General features: G+C 38.5%; 2 long non-coding RNA genes across 3 annotated transcripts in view; one reads left to right on the top strand and one right to left on the bottom strand.

Moving 5' to 3' along the window:
• Positions 1–12,054, top strand: part of LOC117674809 (uncharacterized) — a 58,702-nt gene that overhangs the window by 41,423 nt on the left and 5,225 nt on the right. Inside the window, exon 4 of one of the 2 annotated variants that reach the window (XR_004593990.2) lies at positions 219–780. The exons of the other annotated variant lie outside the window; for it this stretch is intronic. This is a non-coding gene — a long non-coding RNA (uncharacterized LOC117674809). Of the gene's footprint in view, positions 1–218; positions 781–12,054 lie in introns of those variants that run through there. 2 annotated transcript variants of the gene reach the window in all.
• On the bottom strand, positions 5,616–11,937 carry LOC148114510 (uncharacterized). Its single transcript, XR_015733637.1, has 2 exons — positions 11,852–11,937; positions 5,616–6,021 (listed from the first exon to the last, which is right to left on the bottom strand). It is a non-coding gene; the product is annotated as an uncharacterized LOC148114510 (long non-coding RNA).

The following is a 12,054-nucleotide window of genomic DNA, read 5'->3' as shown; positions in this document are numbered from 1 at the left end:
CAAGATCAGGTAGAGTGTTCCAGACATTTACTACTCTATTGCAGAAGTCGTATTTCCTACAATCAAGATTAGAGTGAATTATATTGAGTTTGAATCTATTGATAGCCCTTGGATTATTACGGCTGAAATTAAGGTACTCTTTTACTCATTGTACTTTACCTTGCTGGTAAAGGTATTTTTTCATCTTTCTTTTATGTTTTCTTTCTTTTATGATCCAGGATGGCTAAAGAAGAATGGGAATCCCCCAGTCACAATTGTAAACAAGCTAGACTAGGATTTCCTAACCTTGGGGATTTTAAACTGGCTGGGGAATTCTGGGAGTTGAAGTGCTTAAAGTTCCCGAGCTTAAGAAACAGTAGTCATAAAGAACATGAAGCATGATCATGGCCAAAGAAAGGGAAGTGGATGAAATATGGAAAGAAATAACTTCACATCCAGTTGATTTGTGTACATGAAACATAATATCGAAGCAAAAAAAACTCGCCTCCAAAAGCTACGTACCTTTAAGAGCTTTTACACTACAGATCTGATGGCAAAACAAGGTCAATACCTAAATATAAACAGTATATTTTGTGGAGCTTCTGGAATACAGAGATGCTACACCAGTAAATTGTCTTTTGGGAATGGGGAAGCAGCAAGCAGGGATTCCAAAATGCTCTTATTGTGATTTAATTAATTCAGAATTCCAGATAATCTTTTGTATATAAAACAATTTCATGCTCTAGCTTGAAACATCATTGGGATTTTAAGAAAATAAATTATATTGATACAACAACAAAACTCAGTGTATTTGAGGATTGATTTCTTCTTATGTGAAACTAGAAAACTGCATCAAAGCTTTCAGATGGTCTCTAATAGCTTCCTCCTAATTAGCCTTTAATCGTTCAAAATAAAATAGAAAACTGCATGAGAGCAGTGGTGAAATGTACAATTTGTTACTACCAGTTCAGTGGGCGTGGCTTGGTGGGGGGGGGTAATGTGACGGTGGGCGTGGCCAACTTTTTAAAAAAACTTTTAAAAGATTTTTTTAAAAAAGTCTCTGGTGATTGCATGGCTAAGCTAGGCATGGGGGCGGGGGGTGCAGGGATTTTTGCTACCGGTTCTCCAAACCACCTGCTGCCATCACTACCGGATTGGGCGATCCGGTCCGAACCGGAAGCATTTCACCCCTGCATGAGAGTGCCATAGCATTCTGCACCGCAGAATTTGAGCATTAGAAAAGGGAATCCAAATCACAAATGTAAGAGGTATAAACTAATCCTTGAGTGATTTTCATACCTCCTCTGTGAGATTTTCTCTGGAAACAGGGATAAAAATATGGATTGGTATCCAACAATTACATATGGCAACATCCTGCCAAGTCCAAAATAATTATGCTTGAAAAAACTTGGCCAGAATTCATTGCAATATTGAACACAGTTAAGCTTATTGGTTTGACTCATGTTTAAATGTGCTTAAATCTGGGTTGGATAGTGGCCATCAGTGTTATCATGAACCAAAAAAAAATGCAAATGGAGAGGCAGCCTTAGTTGTTTTCATCCTCCAAAATCTTGGCTGCAAACTTTATTCTTGTAAAACCTAGGCTGTCATCTATGCTAATTTGGGTGTCCAAATAGCAGTGCTCACATAACCAAAACAGTGTCATTCAGAAAATCCAAAGTGGTATTAGCAAAATCCAGTGAATCCAAGCTGGCTTTTAAAAAAGTGCTTATGTTAATTCATTCTATATTCACCCAGCCCTGACAATCAATTCCACCACATCTAAGAAGGGTTATATTTATGACGATAAAGTTATCCATTCAATCGTGTTTGACTTTTGCCTATTCTATGATCCAGGTTTTTTCCACATCTTCAGAGCTTGCACTGCTTCTTTGAGTTTTTCTATTCTCTGGCTGGTGTCAACTTTGATGGTGGCCAGCCAATGTGTTCTTTGGAGGCCTGGTTTCCTTTTACCTCTAACTCTTCTCAACATAATTGCTTTCTCCAGTGAATTCGCCCACATGTCATGGCCAAAATAAGTGAGATGCAGTTTTATGAGTTTAATACTTCATATTTTATGAGTACTGCTGCTTTATACAAAATCTTCTCAGCTTGGCATTTGAGATTTCTTCATTAAAAGATTGAGATTCTTCCTTCCTTCCTTCCTTCCTTCCTTCCTTCCTTCCTTCCTTCCTTCCTTCCTTCCTTCCTTCCTTCCTTCTTTCCTCCCTCCCTCCCTTTCTCCCTTCCTCCCTCTCTTCCTTCCTCCCTCCCTCCCTTCTTCCCCTCTCTCCCTCCCTCCCTGTCTTCCTTTCTTCTTTTTATATATTATCTATCTCACATTCATGACTCAGGGTGCCTTGCAATTATTTATTTATTTATATATTAGTTCAATTTATATGCCGCCCTTCTCTGAAGACTCAGGGTGGCTTACAATGCACTTATAGCAATAGCCTTCATTCTTTTGTATATACCTGCTTATTAGGGCTTTTGGCCCCCCATAAGCGGTGTTTCTACAAAGTCAGCTTATTGCCCCCACAATCCGGGTCCTCAATTTACCTACCTCGGAAGGATGGAAGGCTGAGTCAACCTTGAGCCTGGTGAGATTTGAACTCACACTAATTGCAGGCAGCTGGCAGCTAAGTGCTACATAACAGCACTTAGTCCACTGCATCACCAACGCGGTGGTTAATTAAAACATAAACAATACAAAAAATAATAAAAAAATAAAGCAGCCATATAGTCAATGCAAAAGTTAAAAACAATTCAACAATTGTTTAATGCCATACGGTGCAATCACTGGGAAATCATAGTCATTCAACATTACAGCTATTTTATGGGCTCTGCACCACTCTCTGTTTCCTAAGCCAAGATCATAAACTAGGTTATCAGGCCCTTCCAGAAGCCCATCAAGGTTCGAAGCCACCAGACTTTAAGAATCATATTCCATAGGGTGGATATAACAGAAAAAAGGTCCTCCTCCTGGGACCCTTGAAATGTCAATCTCTAGTAAATGGAGTCCATAATTTCTCCATTATGCTAGCTGTTAGGGTTACCAAAGACCATCTGGCACGACTTCATTCTTCTTAATCTAGTGTTCATGCGCAAAACGTTCATTGAAAATTTCCATAAGAAGGGGACTACTTATATCTGTTACGTGCTAATTAGTCAATTAACCAGTGGAACAGCTTGCCTCCAGAAGTTGTTGTTGTGGATTGCTCCATCCCTGGAGGGTTTTAAGAAGAGATTGAACAGCCATTTGTCTGAAATGGTACAGGATCTCCTGCTTGAGCAAATAGTTGCACTAGAAGACCTCCAAAGTCCCTTCCAACTCTGTTACTCTGCTAAAGGAAATGTAGTCTTGACACACACCCAGCCATGAAAATGGTATTGCCACATAACATGCACATGGACCATTCTGTCTGAGGTGTGTCAAGCTTAGAGTGTTTTACTTCAACCTTCAAAGCTGCTTTTGCAAACAATGCAGCACCCCCTGCTTATAAAGGAAAAGACAAACTGTTGCTTCATTTCACATCACTTTTATTGCCTCCTTTGACACCTTCAGTAACAGGGAAAGGCTTCTATTTGTACGAGATGAATTGCAGCAGCCTTACACAAGTCTATTATCTATGCAGTTTATGTATGAACTGATGTATAAAGTTGGTACTACTTATTATTGTGCATGTTTTGAAAATGATTCAGAAGAAGCGCTGCTGACTGCTTATGAGCACAGCATCCCACTGCTATTTGTTAAAGGAGCCTGGATTCCTTCAGGCTTCTGTGTGAAAGATGCTACCGCTTTAAGAACCTAAGAAATGGCAAAGCACAGCTTTACTCTCGTATGCACCAGGTCTGATACGCTTCTTCTGGATCATTTCTGAAGTCCGTGCAACCCTTGTTCTATGACACTGGGAAAGTCAAGCCGAAGAAGTCTAGCTTTTGTCCAGTAGAGGCCACCATCCCTTGCCAAAAAAAAGGGACAAAAGCACAGGCTTTATGGCTGATCAGGAGATGAGGAACCTGAAGGAAACAGAGCTTTCTGATATTAGCCCTGAAGGCTAAGTCACCTTTGGTTCCAAGCAAAGATAGTGATCCTTTGACAGATCTGAAGGTCCTCAGTTTTGGACTTCAAGCAATGGTTCTTCAAGGAGATTTACCAAAGTTCTTGTAAGTGCAAAAGGCAATATGTTCAAAGGGACATCAAATTTTGAAAGAATGTACTGTTAGCCTATCTCTGTGCAGAGGCATGTGTCTACAGTTTGACATTTCCACTAAATGTTGGAGGTCCTGCTGTATTCCTTGTCAATCCTTCAGAGCTGGCAGACAAGAGTACCTGCATTCTTAATCCTTCTTTTCTTATGCCAAGAAGAAAAGAAACATTAAAGCACAAGGTACTGTCTTCTTAAAGAACTCGTATCCTATTTATTTGTTTGTTTGTTTGTTTTCATCAAGCATGTATTAGATAACAGATATAAGTATAAACATGATTATGAATACAAGAAATGGATACAAATAAAAGGGGACATTAGGACAGGGATGGTAGGCATGTTGGTGATCTTATGCAAGCCCCTTACAGACCTCTTAGGAATGGGGTGAGGTCAACAGTAGACAGTCTAAGGTTAAAGTTTTGGGGTTTTGGGGAAGAAACCACAGAGTCAGGTAGTGCATTCCAGGCATTGACCACTCTGTTGCTGAAGTCTTATTTTCTGCAATCGAGTTTGGAGCGGTTCACTTTAAGTTTGTATCTATTGTGTGCTCATGTATTGTTGTGGTTGATGTTGAAGTATTCACTGACACATAGGACATTGTAGCAGGTAATTTTATGTACTACACTTAGGTCGGAAACAAAGACAGCGAAGTTCTAAGTTGTCTAAGCCCAAAATTTCGCGTCTGGTGGCATAAGGTATTCTGTTGCGAGCAGAGGAGTGTAGGACGCTTCTCGTGAAATATCTCTGGATTTGTTCGATTGTATTAATGTCCAATATGCAGTGCGGGTTCCAGACAGATGAGCTGTATTCAAGAATTGGTCTGGCAAAAGTTTTGTATGCCCTAGTTTGCAGTTCAATATTACCGGAGAAAAGCTACGCAAGATTAGGTTAAACCAAGCAGTAGGGTTATAAATGGGAGTCTTGGTTGCCATATATACTATGTAATTCTGCATGCAGCACATCAAGGCTAGTGTGCTTCTCCTGCAAACATTAGATTTAAAAATAGAATGGCTCGCAGATATTGTTCTTCTTATTCCTTTATAATGGTTAAATGTTCTGTCAACTCACTTAGAGTAGGATGTGAATGATAGAGAATTAATGATCCATTTTAACATTACGTGTTAAAATATTTTATTTTTCCTAACAAAATATTAAGGCTATTCAACTGATCCAAACCCATCTCATCATCATCGTCACCATCATAAAGGCAGATTAGGAACATAATAGAATGGATTGGTTGTTAAACAATCATAATGAAATGCAGCATAAGAACATAATTGGCAGATTAAAGGCTTCCATTCCACTGTGTAGTTATAGAATCATAATGTTCCCTTGGCTCAATCCTCTGGAACTTATCATAAAGTTTTAAAGCAAACATTACAATCTTTGGTGTATTATACAGAATCCTGGGAAAATTTGCTGGGCTGCTTATCAATTTTATTTTATTTTTTGCTTATTTCCAGATTCAATTTATTGTTAAGAACCATAATTGGATGTCATAGCTGAAAAACTTCCAAGTTTGATTCAAAATGTGAAACCTGCTAGCCACGTGGAAACACTGTCTGCAAATCCCTCCTGATAATTTTTTTTATTCTTAAAGATTGCTTAATTTTCTCATTATTTGGAGCTCATGTTTCTTAAATGGGATGCGTCAAATTAGGGAGGGGGGGGAAAGAAGAGGAAATATGTCATCTTGGAATTGGCGTTGATTTGCAATCTTCAGATGTGTACTTTTTGTTGCTGCTGAATTCATTGTTATATTTGCTGATTCTCTGAGCAATCGTGCATACTTTAGCTGTTAGCAGAGCAGATTGTTTTGGAAATAAGCAGCATGCTGAAGGAAAGAGAAGGGAGAAGGCACCAATGGCAAGGGAAGAAATGAGGATACTTCTTTTCCTTCAAAGTTATAATATATACTTAACTGAAATATGCATTTGGCTCTCTAAAATATGTATGTAATATGTATGTATGTATATATGTATGTATGTATGTCAGAGGTGGGATTCACTTACCTTCCCTACCGGTTTGCGAATGTGAGTGGCCTCCTGCGCATGCACAGTAGTTGTACATTACATCCGGGCAGGTGGGTGGACCCTCCCGCAGTCGCCGCTACTGGTTCACGTGAGAGAGAACTGGCTGAATCCCACCACTGATGTATGAATGCATGTAATTTCTTTGTTGCCCATCTTGCTGGGAGACGACTCTGGGAAGCCTCCTATCTTCCTCTTCTTAAATGACATCCTGTCTACTCCTTTCAGCAGGTGGCGCAGAAGCTCAGCTTTTAAGATGCTGAGCTTGTTGGCTGGAAAGCTGACAGCCCAGGTTCAAGACCCAAGTGTTGTGTGATGGGGTAAGCTCCCGTCCTCACTCTAACTCCTGCCAACCTATCAGTTTGAAAGCATGCAAATGTGAGTAGATAAATAGGTACCACTTCAATGGAAAGGTAACAGTGCCCTAAGACATCATGATGACCACATGACAAAGAAACGTCTTTGACAACGCTGGCTCAATGGCCTTTGAAATGGAGATGAGATGACCAACCCCTTTAGTTAGCAATGACTAGCGGAATAAAATCCACTGCCATTACCTACCCCTACACCCTATTTCCCAGGATGCTGTTGTATCATAATTCAAAATCTAAATATGTAACATTTATTTTCATAATAGGCTAAAGTCTACTTCAAAGTCAAGCTTTGAAATCAAGGACTTAATGGACATATTACTTGTCCCCTAATCACCTCACAACTTGACTACTATGATGCTGCCTACTGGAGACTGCCTTTGAAGACTGCTTGGAAGCTTCAACTGGTCTAGAATGTGGCAGTGTGAGCAGTAGCAGACATGCCTCTGTATGCTTATGTAACTGAGTAACTTTGGGAGCTGGCTTACTTGTGGGTGTGATTTTGGGTATTGATTGCTACCTACAAAGTCCTATATGGCATATAGCCTGGTTATTACTTGGTTTGTTGTGTGGATGTTTGGGTGGTTTAGGGGTGAGGAATTTGTGGTGGGTGGGAGTGTGTTTGGGGGTTGTTATGTGTGTTGGACCTGGTCTTTGTGTGTTAAGTGAATTTCATTGTATGGCTAAACTGTGTATACACGTACAATGACAATAAAGTTATTATTATTATTTATTTTATTCATTAAACATGAAACTCAGTCAATTGAACATTCAAAAATGCATCACAAATACCTTTGACTGGTGCTGATGATTGATATGGGTTGCTGCCAGCATCCTAGGTATTAACCAAGTACCTTCTTAAGATGTACGATGTTCCAAGGAGCGCAGTTTTTTACAGTTCCGCTGGTGTTATTGCAGGAAGCTGCAATTTGTTGATGTATCTTATAAAATCCTTGGACATAGTACCAAATGCCCCGATGACAATGGGTATCACTGTTACATGTTTCATCAATAGCTTTGTAGTTTCGATGGCCAGGTTGCGATATTTCATGATTTTTTTCAGTTCTTTTTCTTCAACTCTGGCATCTCCTGGTACCGTGATGTCAATAAATTGTACGTTTCGGTTTTCAATAACTGTGATATCTGGCATATTGTGTTCCAAGTGATGATCGGTCTGTATTCAAAAGTCTCACAAGATCTTCACCTTCTCATTTTCTATAACTTTTTCCACTTTATGTTCCCATGACTTTTTGAATATAGGTAAGTCATATATTTTACATAATGACCAGTGGATTAATTTAGCAACTCAGTTGTGTACTATTATTATTATTATTATTATTATTATTATTATTATTATTATTAAATCTAGCCCTCAAAACATTCCAATTCCAGCAGGCTGGCCTGGCCTAACTTTTCTTTTAAACTGTTTTTTAAATTTTAAATTTGTCTTATAAATTGGGGTGTTTTAAATTTGTTTTCTGGGCCAAATTATTTAATTGTATTTTAAATGGTTTTTTAACATTTGTATAATATGTATTTTATCTTTTGGCTGTTCACCGCCCTGAGTCCTTCGGGAGTAGGGTGGCATATAAATTCAATAAATAATAATAATAATAATAATAATAATAATAATAATAATAATAACAACAACAACAACAACAACAATAATAATAATAATAATCTGTAGAACCCCAGTGTTCCAAAGTATCTGCCCAGCCACTTTAATCTGACAGGGTTAGCATGCTACATGTCCCTTTGATTAAACAATGCCATCTTTTGGGACAATGGAAGTGCACCTTCTCTGTAACAGCACCTACATTCTGAAATGAGGATGTTCCCTGAGATCAAAATGGCCCCCACCCTGCTGGTATTTAGAAGAGGTATGAAAATCTGACTCTTCACTCAGGTAGAAAGTGAGGGAGACTGAGATCCCACACTTCATCATGCTTGCCATCATGCTGCACCTCCCATCTTACTAATTTTAAGGGCCCGAACAGATGCTACTGACCAAAGTCAAGATCAACTCTACTCTGGATTCTACTCTACTGCCCTTGGAGACCAGTGGTGAAATGTAAAATTTCTTACTACCAGTTCTATGGGCGTGGTTTGGTGGGTGGGGGTGTTAATGTGACTGAGTGGGCGTGGCCAGCTTTTTTTTTTTTTTTTACTTTTAAAAGCATTTTTTACAACCTCTTTGGCATTGTTTAATCAAAGGGACATGTAGCATGCTAACCCTGTCAGATTAAAGTGGCTGGGCAGATACTATGGAACACTGGGGGTTCTACAGATTATTATTATTATTATTATTATTATTATTATTATTATTATTATTATTATTATTTATTGAATTTATATACCGCCCTACTCCCAAAGGACTCAGGGCGGTGAACAGCCAAAAGATAAAATACATATTATACAAATGTTAAAAAAACCATTTAAAATACAATTAAATAATTTGGCCCAGAAAACAAATTTAAAACACCCCAATTTATAAGACAAATTTAAAATTTAAAAAACAGTTTAAAAGAAAAGTTAGGCCAGGCCAGCCTGCTGGAATAGGAATGTTTTGAGGGCTAGATTTAATAATAATAATAATAATAATAATAATAATAATAATAATAATACACAACCGAGTTGCTAAATTAATCCACTGGTCATTATGTAAAATATATGACTTACCTATATTCAAAAAGTCATGGGAACATAAAGTGGAAAAAGTTATAGAAAATGAGAAGGTGAAGATCTTGTGGGACTTTTGAATACAGACCGATCATCACTTGGAACACAATATGCCAGATATCACAGTTATTGAAAACCGAAACGTACAATTTATTGACATCACGGTACCAGGAGATGCCAGAGTCGAAGAAAAAGAACTGAAAAAAATCATGAAATATTGCAACCTGGCCATCGAAACTACAAAGCTATTGATGAAACATGTAACAGTGATACCCATTGTCATCGGGGCACTTGATACTATGTCCAAGAATTTTATAAGATACATCAACAAATTGCAGCTTCCTGCAATAACACCAGCGGAACTGCAAAAAACTGCACTACTTGGAACATCGTACATCTTAAGAAGGTACTTGGTTAATACCTAAGATGCTGGCAGCAACCCATATCAATCATCAGCACCAGTCAAAGGTATTTGTGATGCATTTTTGAATGTTCAATTGACTGAGTTTCATGTTTAATGAATAAAATAAATAATAATAATAACTTTATTGTCATTGTACGTGTATACACAGTTTAGCCATACAATGAAATTCACTTAACACACAAAGACCAGGTCCAACATACATAACAACCCCCAAACATACTCCCACCCACCACAAATTCATCACCCCTAAACCACCCAAACATCCACACAACAAACCAAGTAATAACCAGGCTATATGCCATATAGGACTTTGTAGGTAGCAATCAACACCCAGAATCACACCCACAAGTAAGCCAGCTGAGTTGCCTGATCATCAGAAGCTTTTTTTTCTTTTAAAAACATTTTTTCTACAACCTCTTTGGCTGAAGAGGTTGTGAAAAAAATGCTTTTAAAAGTTTCTGACGATCCCAGCTGAGCTGCGCGATCATTAGAGGCTTTGTTTTTAACTTTTAAAAGCATTTTTTCAGCCAAAGAGGTTGCAGAAAAAATGCTTTTAAAAATAAAAAAGAAAAAAGCCTCTGATGATTGCGTGGCTCAGTTGGGCATGGGGGTGGGGGGCAGGGATTTTTGCTACAGGTTCTCTGAACCACCTGCTGCCATCACTACCGGATCAGGTGATCCGGTCTGAACTGGGAGCATTTCACCCCGTTGGAGACTATTTTAAGTGACAGCTGAATACAATGACATGAGCAGTTATAAGAAAACGCTATGGCATTCTTCCTTATCTCTTTCTCTCTGATTTTTCTCATAGCCAAACAGAGTATTACCATTATAGATTCACCCAGATATTTTTATCACTACATCAATGGATGTTTCTTAAAAGAATCATATCATTACAATACTAGTATTTAACACACAAACACTTAGCACTTTAAACACAATCTCAAAACAAGCTTTATGGCATTCAGCTGTACTTAAAATTCTTTTAACATTTCTGTGGATTTGTTCATATCACAAATTAAAGATGTTCATAAAAAAAGTGATCTAAATGGAGAAGTATTTTCTCTACGTTCTGAGTAGGGACATGTGAATGAACAGTACCTGTAGTTCCTCCATACTGAATAAAAACAGTAACATCTTTTTAAGAAATGACTGGGCTGTATTGAGCTTAGTCAGCCAATCACCATGCAGCTCTGGATTAGATCTTAATCAGGATTTGTTCACTTACCTTTGCAGTCTGCTGATGGAATTAAGTGTATTCAAGTCCTGTTTCCTAGCCTAAAAGAACACGTCAAGATATGTCTTGCTGTGAGCTTTCTCGCACGAATTTGTGCTGCCATTAAAAACGTGGAGTAGGAATGAGGATGTTTAGGCTGCAGTCACGTCTTTAGTAGTGACAAAGAAGATGACATTTGCCTCCTGGAGATAGACTGTAAGAAGGGTGCCCCTTCTTTCCTTTTTTTTGTTTTGTTTTGTTTTAGAGACTGCTGGCAACATGCCATTGCCTTCTCTTACATCTAAGAACAGCAAGATAGCTTAGAAAATCCAAAGTAATCTACAGAGAATGCACAATTTAAATAGAATAGAATAACAGGGTTGGAAGAGACCTTGGAGGTCTTCTAGCCCAACCCTCTGCTTAGGCAGGAAACCCTACATCACTTCAGACAAATGGCTATCCAACATCTTCCTAAAAATTTCCAGTGTTGGAGCATTCACAACTTCTGGAAGCAAGTTGTTCCACTGATTAATTGTTCTCACTGTCAGGAAATTTCTCCTTAGTTCTAGATTGTTTCTCTCCTTGATAGGTTTCCACCCATTGCTTCTTGTCCTACCCTCAGGTGCTTTGGAGAATAGCTTGACTCCCTCTTCTTTGTGGCAGCCCCTGAGATATTGGAACATTGCTATCATGTCTCCCCTAGTCCTTCTTTTCATTAAATTAGACATACCCAATTCCTGCAACCGTTTTTCATATGTTTTAGCCTCCAGTCCCCTAATCATCTTTGTTGCTCTTCTCTGCACTTTTTCTAGAGTTTCCACATCTTTTTTTTACATCGTGGTGACCAAAACTATGATGTAAAACCAAGTTCTTCCTTTCAACATGTTAATAACCAGGCCCCAAACCCTAAATTGGTTTACACACAGTAACAACATTTCTCTTACCAATGGGCCGTGGATTGTGGGTCCCTCAACCTCTTTCATCCTTTCAAAGCAACCTGGCAGCAAAGGTGCTTTTACCAAAAGGCAACTGGACTTTCTTGGTTTTCATTTGCAAAGAGAAAGAACAAAAACACACCAGGAAATCATCAGAAGTTATGGCTAGCCTAACTGGACCTTCATCAAATCCACAAAAAGATCCAGCAGGA

Source organism: Pantherophis guttatus, chromosome 3, assembly GCF_059756535.1.
Source record: "Pantherophis guttatus breed Tessera chromosome 3, ASM5975653v1, whole genome shotgun sequence".
Lineage (NCBI taxonomy): Eukaryota > Metazoa > Chordata > Lepidosauria > Squamata > Colubridae > Pantherophis > Pantherophis guttatus.
This window is presented reverse-complemented; position numbering and strand designations above follow the sequence as displayed.